Source organism: Astatotilapia calliptera, chromosome 3 (genome assembly GCF_900246225.1).
Source record: "Astatotilapia calliptera chromosome 3, fAstCal1.2, whole genome shotgun sequence".
Lineage (NCBI taxonomy): Eukaryota > Metazoa > Chordata > Actinopteri > Cichliformes > Cichlidae > Astatotilapia > Astatotilapia calliptera.
The window spans coordinates 49554525-49568419 of NC_039304.1; the positions used below are offsets into that span (position 1 = coordinate 49554525).

A 13895-nucleotide genomic window follows, 5' to 3' on the forward strand; every position below is an offset into this window, starting at 1 on the left:
CACAAAGAAAGATAAATAAATGATGGTGAACATCCAGCAGTAGAAAGCTGGATGTTCAGAGTCTGATGTTATTTCTCTGATGATCATCATGTTCAGACTCAGACCAACAGTGTGTGTCTGTGCTGTCTGTCAGTGACTCTGAACTACAGTTTATTCATCTTCAGGCTGTTCATGAGATTTACTGACACAAAGTCAAACTGTGTTACAAACATACATGAATTTCTGAGCTCTGATCTCAGAGTCAGTGAGTGTTTTTGTGTTGGAGCTTCAGGTTCAGCTGATTGTAAGAACTTGTTCTGTGAGAGATGAACAACACAGACCTGAGATCAGCTGCTACACACACTGAATGAAGTGACAACACAAACGCTGTGTGATGATCTGAGTGCAGATGAAGGTCTGTGGATTATAGACGATCAATAATCTGCCTGCTTGTGTTCAGGATCATCGATCAGTTACAAATGAACGAGCTTTGACTCAGTTTGGATGCAGAAATGTTGTCCAAGTCAAACTGAGCTCTTTCATGTTTCTATGAACTTTGTGTGTGTTGAATGCAGCAGACTGGAAGAAAAACAAAGTGTGTATAACAAACCTCTCTTTAACTGACTTTCATCATCTTTTCATTAAATACAGCTGATGGTGTTTTACAGCTCAGTGTTATGATTGTTATCAAACTGCAGATTTATGGAGCTGCACACTCAGAGATTTCTGTCTGATCCTGATACTCTGAAACTTTTATTGAACTTTTGTTAAAGAACAAACATAAATAAATAAATAATGTTCAGCTCCATATTTACATGTGTTCAGCATACGTTACCATGGTGATTTAACCAGGTTGGTGAGAGAGACGACTCTGACTGTTTGTCCGACACAGCTCACTAACACATTACTCTGGCTTGTAGTTTCTGACACTTTGCATGTTTAGCATGAGGCTAAAATTCCCCCTCAGTGGGTCACTGGTGACCTGCTGGATGTTCAGAGGTTCATTAAATCCAACATGACTAAAAACTCAAATGTCAAAGGAAATAAACAAAATATTTAAAGTCAATCATTCTGATCATAATTGTACTTTGACCTTTAACCTCTCTGCTCTGTGTTCTTTCCCTATTTCAGACCAGAAAACCGTCACAGACTAGCCAGGACATCAATGTCGAGCTCCAAACAGCAAGTCAGAGAAAATGAGCCAACAGCTTCATCAAACTGATTATTGATCCAGAGAGTCAGTTTGAGTTGATCCAGCTTAGACTCAGACATTTCTCTCAGTCTGATCCTGACACTCTGACACTTTCCAACGTCTACTTAACTTCTGCTGCAGGGAAAATTTTAAAATGTAAATTTGTAAATATGGTTAATTTCCCTTTTGTGTTTTCGTGATGTCTAGTTTTTTTTTGTATAAAATATAACAAATGGCAATCAATGTAGAGATTCAAGGGATTGAAAGGTGTAATAATTTTCAGTTTCAATTCAGTTATGGTTAATAAATAAGGACAAAGGTAACACACTGTTGCAGTTACCAATGGTATTTTTGTTTTGTATATTTTGTAGCCTTTACGGTGTGATCACAAACGAGTCTGTTCCATCGAAGGTTCATCACTTGAGAGACCGTCTTTTCAACCTGGGATGCTGTGCTCATTGCTTTGGTTTAACCCTTTCACAAATAGCGGTCACTACAGTGGACAGCTATTCAAAGGCTGTTTTCTTATATGGTATTCTTCAACATAAACCATTGGTCACTGATGTGTCACTCCATACGGCAGGGTTATACTTGTTTTGTGTGTGTGTGTGTGTGTGTGTGTGTGTGTGAGAGACGTAAACTTGATAGAGTGCATAAAATGTTGGATAATTTTGCATGCATGTCTAGCTAATCATCCTGAATGCTAACACACTGTTAATTTTTACAGAAAGTCAAATTTAAATAAATTTATGTGCCATGTAGTCATTAAAGAGTGAACATGACAAACTGAACGAGTACATGTAAATAATAAAAGCAGAACACATTGAACACATTCAGACAGCTATATGAGCTGAAATTGTGGTCATTAATATTTTGCATAGTTGTGAACTGAGTTTTGTAACCTTGTAAACCGAAATATCCAAAAATTTTATGTTTGTGCATCTCCAGATAAAAATTTGTGTATGTAACAATATTTACACAAGTTACAATTAAATTCTTAAGGTCCGGTTACAGATACATAAAACTAAATGCATAAAATGCATAAAACTACTTTTGAAACTCTGTGCTCATCTTTCTTCGCTTGTGTGTGAGTTTCAACTTCCAAGGATACATTTTGACCTGTCTTTCCTTCCTCTCAACTGATTGGTCAATGTCATATCAATCACAAATCTAAGAAGCCAATCAGAGAACAGATGGGTTTAGCATATGGAGTTGTTATGGTGATTTCTGATGTGAGGTTCTACAGTGGTGATCGCAGTGGTGGCACTTGCACAGGTCAAGTGCCACTATGACCCTCCAGAAAATGACAAGGCCAGGGGATGATCGTTCAGCTCTTTAATGGCAGATTTAGTGTGGTTGTGGGCAGGCACGTGCAGGGGGGCTAGAGGGGCTTGAGCACCCGCCCCTTTCCTGATGGGTGCCCAAAGTGCCCTTTTGTTGAGGCAACTTTTAAAAAAAATTATTTTTTTTTTTTATGTGTGTGTGCGTGCGGAGTCCTGTCTGTGCCCCTCAACAATAATATTTAACTATTAATCACAGTTTTGCTAAATAAAAGGATCTGGCTTGCATCAGTCACATGATCACATCTAACCAATGGTCGCCCTTGACGGCAGAACGCGCTGGTTACGAGCCGGGAACGAGCTCACAAAGAGCACGCGCATTTTTAGCGGTCCGGAGCTGTAGGAGAAACACAAGTTAACTCAGAGACACAGACTGATGCGACACAACCAGTAAGTAGGTGTACAGCGTACACTGTAGTGTGTAGCACCCAGGAGTATCAGCTTATTACGTACACGTTGGTAAGCTGTCTTGTTGCAACTGACGAACTGAAACAAACGAGCGAGCTGTGTGTGCAACAGCGCGACAAACATTACCTGTCCTTTTATTAACTGCACAGGTAGTGCTGGTCACAGCCAGTGTTGGTCAAGTTACTTGAAAAAAGTAATCAGTAACTAATTACTGATTACTTCCCCCAAAAAGTAATCCCGTTACTTTACTGATTACTTATTTTCAAAAGTAATTAATTACTTAGTTACTTAGTTACTTTTTAAAAACACGATTTACAACCTGAAGAGGTGATAAAGAAATAGATCTTTCAGCCCAATTCTACTTTTTCTGGATAATCCATCATACAAAAGGTAATCAAATGGAAAAGTCTAATAAGTCTATTAAAACTAATAAAATTTGTTTTATTAGCTTTAATCTTTTAACTTTATGCATCAAGCAAAAATTAAATTATATGCAACATTCACTGACTGGAAGAAATTTGTTTAATATTTAGACCTATTTTCTGCACATTCCAGCACATAAAATATATATTTTTGTGTTTACACTCAGTCTTTCAAATAGATGCAAGTAAAACACAGCAGAAAATAAATAAAGTCAAAGACTTGTGCTATAACATTTTTCTGTCATCATTTTATTATAGATTAAGTGCAAGAGTTGTTAGGTGTGGATAATTAGATTATAGTTTATTGCAATAGCAAATTGTGCCTTGTTCTCAGATAGACAGCAAGTGGAGAGTGATATGAAATAATGGGATGGAAGGAAGAAGAGAAGCAAAGAGTGATTCACAGTCTAGTTTATTTCTCACAGTTTTTTGTTGCCTTATGGTTCCAAGCGCTGTCACCAATCTTTGCATTTTGTTATTATCTCATGACACTTGTTTAATCAGCTACCATCTCTCCTATGGACTTTTTAATGTCTACAGTCTCAGATCAACACAGCCCTGCCCTCCAGCACTATCCACAGCAACCCCTCAACAGCAACATTGTACCCATCAGGTAAAACATCGGCTACGTTTGCTATTATTAGATTATTAGATATTAGATTCTTGATGAATGTGTGTTGTTGTTATTCAGCCTGGTTCAATGTGCCCCTTTTTAACTTTGAGCACCCGCCCCTTTAAACCTCTCTGCACGGCCCTGCTCCCAACCATAACTTTTGATTCACCTCTATGAACACCATTTTTCATTCCAGTCAAACATTACTCACAAAACGGCCGCGCCCTCTAGTGGTGAGGCAAAAAAATGCATATCAGTCCTGCCTTCAGAACAGGAGTGGTTTTTCTTTACCGAGATTTATGTCCTGAAAGGGTAATACATTTTGAAGACGGAGGATGGCGACAGTACTTCTTCAGTGCACTGTGAGATAAGGGCCATTCACATCAGATACACCTTGCACTGCGTTCACTGCTAACTAGAGCGAAGGATCGAAAAATTGTCGCTGGCCAGACATTTGAAACACCCGGGGTTTAGCCCAAAGGGTAGTATGCATGTGGGATTTTTTTTTTTTTTTTGGGGGGGGGGGGGGGGGGGGGGGGGGGGGTAGAAATGACTGAAAGATTAATTGGCTCTGTTTTGAGTTTTGTTCAAAAAAGAATGACTTCATGTAGGGAAAAATATATATCACATGTGCAGAACACCTTAAACTAGTTTTTTAATTAAGCAGCAAGACAGAACGAAGTCGGGGCTGCATCAAGACACAGGGACTAAACCCCAATTCAACCAGACGCAGAACTGATCCAGAATTAAAACAGGACTACAACAGTTCAAAATCAGGACTACTGAGGACTTAACCAAGACAGAACCAGAATCAGAACTAGATGATAGTAGCACTAAAAATCATCATAGACCTGCACTACACTTATTTTTTTAAATCTACCAAAGTACAATATTTAGATTCAGAAAAGTTTATATAATTATTTAGCCTTGTTGTGCAAACAAGCCTGCAGAACTTAATAAATATAGAATTTGAAAAATAGCAAACCTAAAAAGAAACACTAGGTACGAGATACATGAGTATCTATGATACGCTGATACTTTTGGTAAACAACCATTTGACTAACATGTGAGTCTCACCTGCTCTTGTTCATCTCTGTTCTGTCTGTTCTCCCTCTCTGTTCCTCTCTCTCTCTCTTTGTGCTGACAATCATAAAATATACAGTTGAAACCAGATATTTACAAACTCTTCAGATCAAAACAAACACTTTTTTAATTGTAACATCAAATCAGACTAAATGTTTTTTTTTAGATTGATAAATATAAAAAACATATTTGTTAACTTTAAGAGTAAAGAGAGAAACTATCTGTATTTCTTAATAGCAAATGGCACCAAATTGTATTCAAAATTGAGCCACACTTATGGAGCTCCACAGTTCTTTTCCTGGTGTTTTGGTTGACATCTCTTGATGTTCCCATGTCAAAGAAACAGGCTCTGTGTTTTGCCTTATATGCATCCACAGCTGTGCCACCTGTTTACTCACATGGACTCTACTAACCAATCAGAAGCTTCTTCAGCTCAGAATGGAATCGTCTGGAGTTTTCTTATTAATTAACAAACTTAGTGTACATGTACTCCTAAATTTGATGAAAGTGATAAAAAACAGAAAGCTCTGTCTCTCTTTATTGTGACATTTAACTAATTCAAAATATATTTCAATATTTATCTAAAACAAAAGTTTACTCTAAATTGATGTTGTACAGTAAAAATGTTTTATGTTTTCTCCCTAAAGTGTATGTAAATATCTGGTTACAGATGTGAATATCCTGCTGTGTACTGAAATTCCTCTTGTTTTGCATACAAATATACTGAACAACATACAAAGCATAATATATAAAATAACATCTACCTGAGTTTTTTCTTTGAAAGAAGCCTCTAATGTCCATTCTTATATTTCAGTACATAACTGAAACCGATTTAGTCGGGGAGGGTAAGAACTGAAAATATGAAATAAACACACGTAAGCTAAGACTCTAAAAAAAATAGCATTTGTTCGGCTTTTCATTTCGCCATTTGTTGATTAACTTGAAGAGCAAGTAACGTCATATGGGTCAAGTGATCAGTTTGATATCAATCTTTCGTGATGCACCGTCATATTTACATTATTTGTACGGTACGAATGATTTGCTTTGGTACCTGCTCAAACTTAAGCTCTCCTTAGTATGGCTGGCTCCGTTTCTCCAACAGCGCACTCACAGGCAGCAGCTGCCCCGCCCCCTCGCTCAGTCGCTTAGTGCCTGAGCTCGGATCATACCAATATCAGGGGGGGATTCACGCACAGTCGTAAATTCCCACAGTGTGCACTATGTGCTTCGAATATTGTGTGTACTTTTTGTTTTATACAGTTGTCAGCCAGGCATCTAACTATGAAAAAATTGCACTCCAAAATACCCCAGGCTTCTGACAAAACAACCCGGGCTTAAGCTCAGTAAGCCACCCCCACGCTCCGCCCCTGTTGTATGTCACGTTTTTTGCGGCCGCTCTAAGTGTACTAGATGCACCTGCTCTATGTCATTTTAAAACATGTATCTCTCTGTCTTTATGTCCTCTATGAGAGTTTGTGTTGCATTTTGTTGATGTCTTTCATCATCATCACACAGACACAGATAAAGGCCAATCAGTAGCATCCAAATAAAATCTAAAATCATCTAAAATCTCACCAAAACTGGAGCTCAGACGTCCTGGCAGGAGGGGTTGGAATCATGCAAAGGTGGATCCTTTAGGAGTCCTTTTACCTTATACCTTATACTTTTTTAAATTAAGGGCAATCAGAACAAAGGCAGGAAACAGAAGAGACAAGGGGACTATGGTAGGGGTTAGTTGGTGCGGTCTCTGGCTCCACTGCCGTGGAGGAGGTGGTGCAGTGGGCTCAAGTGACAGTGCCAGGGTGGCTGGTGGGGCAGTTGCTGCCACTCAGTAATCAGACTGTCCCTATTTCAATGACACAGGGGCTCGAGAGAGCAGCTGAGTTAGGAGTGGAGAAGCAGCTGAAAAGCTGACCTCCCAACATAAAGAAAGGATGTATTGTGTAAAAAAACCCCAACACAACTGCCACCTGAGGCTGAGTGGGGTCCATTCATTTCACAGGGACAAATTAGAGAAATGAGAAAATCGTGAAAAACACGAGGAGAAGAATCAAGGATGCAAGATGGGAAATGAGAAAGAGGAAAGGAAGAAACAAGCAGAGTGGGAGGAGTCATCACACTGATGAAGCATCACTGATGATCTGCTTGTTTCCATGTTAGTATGTAAAGTCCAACATCTCCCTCTAGTGGTCATATATAAACCATGTGTGAGGATGGTGTTAATGTAAAATGTGAATCATAGTGTTCCAGTCAGTCATCAGTGTGTCTCTGCACAGCTGTAATTAAAATGTGTTCAGAGGGCCTCAGTGTCTGAATGGTTCCAGTTCAGCTCCATAACAGCAGCGTCCCTGGTTTGATTCCTGTGCTCATATCTGCCTCTCTCACTGAGGGGGACGTAACTACATGGACATGGATTTGTTCATCAACCAAACTACAGATCACTGAGAGCAGAGGACATCTGAGGGTTTTTTTTATGATTTCCTTTAATCTGAGGGAACTGATAAATGTTAAAGGCAATTTTAATCACTTTTTTCTTATTTTAAAATTTAGTTTGAACCAATGAAAAGCTGGTGCTCAGAGGAAGAGGGCGGGCTTTACTTGGTGTCAGTGACAGAAATGACAAAAAGCTCAAATGAGTGAGAAGGACGATGAAGGAAACATCTGTGCTGTGTCTGCTCTGTAAGTAGAATCTCTGTGTTTGTTTGAATTCTTGTACTTTGACTGTCTGCTCTCCTGATAACTGATGATGGAGGAGAAGACATGAAAAACAAATCAGGCTGAATTCAAGTTCAAAACACCACGAGGACCAACTGCAGGTCTGAACTGACTCTTTATCTTTGCTCAGGAGTCGAGGAAACACAGCAGGCAGTGAAAAGATCAAATCATTCACTCATTATATCAACACAGCTGCACAGTGGACACATGACTTTACTGGGTTATTTAAATGTAGTGTATATTTTGTACATGATCACAGTGTAGTTGGTGCACATCAAGTGCTGCTTTTAGGATAAAACTTGTTTGAAGACTTACTCGTACTCTTCTACCAGTTGGTTTTTTTTTTTTCAACTAAAAATGAGCACATCTCAGTTTTCTACATGACAAATGTGTAAAATTATAGAAGTTCAGATCACTCACTGCCCACACTGATCTGTACTGATATGAGACTTTTGTTGATTGATGCCTTTTTTTGTTTTTCTCTAGTAGGCAGTGAACACCGGGAACATGATTTCATTGTTTTTCTGTTACTTATATATATTTTAAACATGTTGCTGGTGTTAAATAGAAAATAAGCAGAGTCATCAGAGAGAGACGAGTTTGTGTCTTTGTCAGCTGTTTGTGTGGCATTGTTCTTTATGTTCACCTTAAACAGTGTTGGGAAGGTTACTTTTAAAATGTATTCCACTACAGATTACAGATTACAGATTACATGCACCAAAATGTATTTGTAACGTATTCTGAATACTTTGGATCACTTAATATATTGTCATGGTTTTTACAACTACATGAATGTACTATTGCTGTGTGATTTATTACTACTACTGAAGGTTACTCGCCATACCAATATCAACTAGATTTTTAAATCTTAAAATAAAATGAGTAAAAGTAGGTTGGACATTAGGTACGATCTCGTACCTTTAGAGCCTCTTAATGCGTGTTTTGTTTGGGTTTCCACCAGTGTAAAACATAGAGAGGGCATAGCCTTATATATGAAACATGAAAGGACTGCTGTATAATCCTTTATTTCAACAAAGTAACTGTATTCTGAACACCACCTTTTTAAACGGTAACTGTAACAGTTACTCATATTTAGTATTTTAAATACGTAATGCTGGTACATGTACTCTGTTACTCCCCAACACTGACCTCTGATCAGCCTGAGTGTCATTTCTCTTTAGTTCTGATCTCACTGCTGAGCTGCACAACAAACCAAGGTCAGTAACCTTCTTCTGTCACAGTTTAAACCTGAGAAATGCTCACTGATATGACCTGATTGGGTTCATGTGTCAGAATATAAAGTCTAACAAATAATCAATCTTTATTTTAACCCTCACAGCTCGTCTGACTGTGAGTCCCAGCAGCTCTCAGTTCTTCAAAGGAGAATTTGTGTCTCTGAGCTGTGAGGAGGACGACAGCTCTGCTGGATGGACTCTGAGGAGAAACACAAGCAAACCAAACATCACTCAGTGTGGAGATGGGTGGGGGAAACCAGCCCGTTCTTCATGTAACATCAGTTACATGTACCCACTGGACAGTGGAGTTTACTGGTGTGAGTCCAGAGAGGGTCCCACCAGTAACATGGTTAACCTGACAGTCACTGGTAAGCTGAGTGTGTGGAGTTAGTGTTGATGAAGCTGTGTGTAAATGGATGAAATGCTGTAGTTTGTCTCTGTGTTGAGGTGGATCAGTGATCCTGCAGAGTCCTGTCCTCCCTGTGATGGAGGGAGATGACGTCACTCTGCTCTGTAAAACAAAGACCACTCCCTCCAACCTCCCAGCTGCTTTCTATAAAGATGGCTCCCTCATCAGGAAGCAGCCTACAGGTCACATGACCATCCAGCATGTTTCCAGGTCTGATGAAGGCCTCTACAAGTGTGACATCAGCGGTCATGGAGAGTCTCCATCCAGCTGGATCACTGTCACAGGTGACACACTCACCTGTCTGTGTTTCTGCAGGTTTCAACATTCACAATGTGACGACAACTCAATGACTGTGTTTGCTTTATTTTAGACAAACACACCACCACACCTCCACCTACATCCACACCTCGTCCTGGTTCCCTTCTCATACCTGTGTTGTCATCTGTTGGATCAGTCTGTTTTGTGGTTTTACTGGTGTTACTGGTTCTGCTGGTGAGACGATGTGTTTACAGGAAACGTGAAGGTGAGACTCAGACTCCTGAATGTTTAATAAATACTGTTCATTGTGATTTTTTGTGTTTTTGGTCTCTGGATATTTTAACAGTTACAAACATTTGAAAGGTGAATATTTCAATAATTTAATTGTCCATTTAGATTCTTAAATGATGTTTACTTTGGTTTATTTTGATAGATCAAAAAAAAGGTAGACGTGGAAACATTGTAATTGAAGATGACATCATGTACAGTGACATTAAAATATCACATCATCATCATCAAGAGCCATTCAGTCAAATCAAAGGTAGATTTTTTCATTATTTTTCTTTGGTGGAAATTAGGGAGGGGCAGGACAGGGAGGGGTTCAAAAACATTTTGCACAAATCTGTATATACACTTCCTAGGGTCACTACTACAAGTAATAAATAATTATTTTGTCATGATTTTAATTTATAAAACAAAGTGAAAAAAAATGCTCAGAAATAAAAACAAAATATATTAAATATAATCAACACACCAATGAACCAAATGAACGTTTTTAGGAGTCAGGTTACATTTATATCAAATAAATTCTAATCAGAATCCTCTTTATGATTATGATTTTACCACCATCAAATAAAACTGAAGACATAAAAGCTGATTATAGATCCTGTTTAATTGTTGTTGACATCAGCCAGCGCATATTGGGAATTGCATGAGCACCGATTGGTTTTCTATCGCCCGTTTTCTGGGAGTAAGGGCGCCCTCCGTTCGCGAGGTCCCTGTCCGTTCCCTCTCGTCCCTGCTGCTTGCAGCACAGGGACGAGAGGGCGGGGCGGCGGGGGATTCTCTGGCTGGCTGGAGCAGCATTTAATAGTTTTAATTAAATTATTGTCTAGGGTATAATATAATTTAATTTAATTATATGCAACATTCTCTGACTTGAATAAATTAGTTTAACATTTAAACCTATTTTCTACACATTCCAGCACATAAAATAAAATATTTTTTGTGTTTACACTCACTCTTTCAAATAGATGCAAGTAAAACACAGCAGAAAATAAATAAAGTCAAAGACTCAGCGGTCCTGTTGCTCTATTTTCAGCTGTAAAGCAGGACTGCGGTAGGCGGAGGGTTACCCTGGTGCAGGTGTGACGCGGTCAGTGGAAGAATCCGTGAGTTTCTCTGTGAGTTTCCCATTACGTCGTTGCGCACTCGGTGCTTGCTCGGATGTTTAGGGTTTTTTTCGCTGTAAAAAGAAGTTTTCTTCCCGCGCACGATGGACGCTAATGTTTTTGTCACTTTTTATGGAATCAAACTCAAAATAAGGTCAGTGCTTCCACGCTTTAAACGCTGCACGCTCATACTCTCTCCCACAATCGATATATGATCCATTGTTGATCTACACACAGCTGTTGTCACCAGCGGCGCACTTGCTTACGTCACTGTCATGAGAAATTCTCGCAAAAAATCACGGTTTTAGTAACGCAGCGTTCCTACGGGAAGGTAACGGTAATCTAATTCCCGTTTTTGCAATAGTAATCCCTTACTTTACTCGTTACTTGAAAAAAGTAATCAGATTACAACGCGTTACTGCCCATCTCTGATTAGCACTGCGCCCAAGCCTACAGGGCTTGCATCTGCTATGACTGTGGTTGGGGCTTCTTTGTCAAAATAGGCTAATTTTATTTATATAGCGCCAAATCACAACAAAAGTCGCCTCAAGGCGCTTCATAGATACAGAGAAAAACCCAACAATCATATGACCCCCTATGAGCAAGCACTTTGGCGACAGTGGGGAGGAAAAACTCCCTTTTAACAGGAAGAAACCTCCGGCAGAACCAGGCTCAGGGAGGGGCGGCCATCTGCTGCGACCGGTTGGGGTGAGAGAAGGAAGACAGGATAAAGACATGCTGTGGAAGAGAGACAGAGGTTAATAACAGATATGATTCAATGCAGAGAAGTCTATTAATACATAGTGAGTGAGAAAGGTGACTGGAAAGGAAAAACTCAATGCATCATGGGAATCCCCTGGCAGCCTATATCTATTGCAGCATAACTAAGGGAGGATCCAGGGTCACCTGGTCCAGCCCTAACTATATGCTTTAGCAAAAAGGAAAGTTTTAAGCCTAATCTTAAAAGTAGAGATAGTGTCTGTCTCCCGAATCCAAACTGGAAGCTGGTTCCACAGAAGAGGGGCCTGAAAACTGAAGGCTCTCCCTCCCATTCTACTTTTAAATACTCTAGGAACAACAAGTAGGCCTGCAGAGCGAGAGCGGAGCGCTCTAATAGGGTGATATGGTACTACAAGGTCATTATGATAAGATGGGGCCTGATTATTTAAGACCTTGTATGTGAGGAGCAGGATTTTGAATTCAATTCTGGATTTAACAGGAAGCCAATGAAGGGAAGCCAAAACAGGAGAAATATGCTCTCTCTTTCTAGTCCCTGTCAGGACTCTTGCTGCAGCATTTTGGATTAGCTGAAGGCTTTTCAGTGAGTTTTTTGGACATCCTGATAATAATGAATTACAGTAGTCCAGCCTGGAAGTAATAAATGCATGAACTAGTTTTTCAGCGTCACTCTGAGACAGGATATTTCTAATTTTAGAGATGTTGCGCAAATGGAAGAAAGCAGTCTTACATATTTGTTTAATATGTGCGTTGAAGGACATGTCCTGGTCAAAAATGACTCCAATGTTCCTCACTGCGTTACTGGAGGCCAAGGTAATGCCATCCAGAATAAGAATCTGGTTAGATACCATAGTTCTAAGATTTTCAGGGCCGAGTACAATAACCTCAGTTTTATCTGAATTAGGAAGCAGAAAGTTAGCGGCCATCCAGGTCTTTATGTCTTTAAGACATTCCTGCAGTTTAACTAATTGGTGTGTGTTATCTGGCTTCATGGACAGATAGAGCTGGGTGTCATCAGCATAGCAGTGAAAATGTATGCTATGTCTTCTAATGATACTGCCTAAGGGAAGCATGTATAATGTAAACAGAATTGGTCCTAGCACTGAACCCTGTGGAACTCCATAATTAACCTCAGTGTGTGAAGAGGACTCTCCATTTACATGTACAAATTGGAGTCTATTAGATAGATATGATACAAACCACTGCAGCGTAGTACCTGTAATACCTACAGCATGTTCTAATCGCTCTAATAGGATATTATGGTCAACAGTATCGAACGCTGCACTGAGGTCTAGTAGGACAAGCACAGAGATGAGTCCACTGTCAGAGGCTATAAGAAGATCATTTGTAACCTTCACTAAAGCTGTTTCTGTGCTGTCCTGAGCTCTGAAACCTGACTGAAACTCTTCAAATAAACCATTCCTCTGCAGATGATCTGTTAGCTGTTTGACAACTACTCTTTCAAGGATTTTTGATATGAAAGGAAGGTTGGAGATTGGCCTATAATTAGCTAAGACTGCTGGGTCTAGAGAATGGCTTTTTGAGTAAAGGTTTAACTACAGCCAGCTTGAAGGCCTGTGGTACATAACCGATTATTAGAGATAGGTTGATCATATTTAAAATCGAAGAATTAATTAATGGCAGGACTTCTTTGAGCAGTTTTGTAGGAATGGGGTCTAAAAGACACGTTGATGGTTTGGAGGAAGTAATTATTGAAGTTAACTCAGAAAGATCAATTGGAGAAAAAGAGTCTAACTTAACATCAATGGTACTAAGAGTAGCTGTAGATAATATTACATCTGTGGGATGATTATTGGTAATTTTTTATCTAATGATAAAAATTTTATTTGTGAAGAAGCTCATGAAGTCATTACTAGTTAACGTTAAAGGGATGGTTGGCTCAAAAGAGCTCTGACTTTTTGTCAGCCTGGCTACAGTGCTGAAGAGAAACCTGGGGTTGTTCTTATTTTCTTCAATCAGTGATGAATAGTAAGATGTTCTGGCTTTGCGGAGGGCTTTCTTATAAAGCAGCAAACCATTTCTCCAGGCTAAATGATGATCCTCTAGATTTGTGACACGCCATTTCCTCTCCAGATTACGAGTCATCTGCTT

At 39.4% G+C, this 13895-nt stretch overlaps 1 pseudogene; it reads left to right on the forward strand.

Annotated features, from left to right (window-relative positions):
* Nucleotides 1-13895, forward strand: part of LOC113015543 (neural cell adhesion molecule 2-like) — a 298755-nt pseudogene that overhangs the window by 2039 nt on the left and 282821 nt on the right.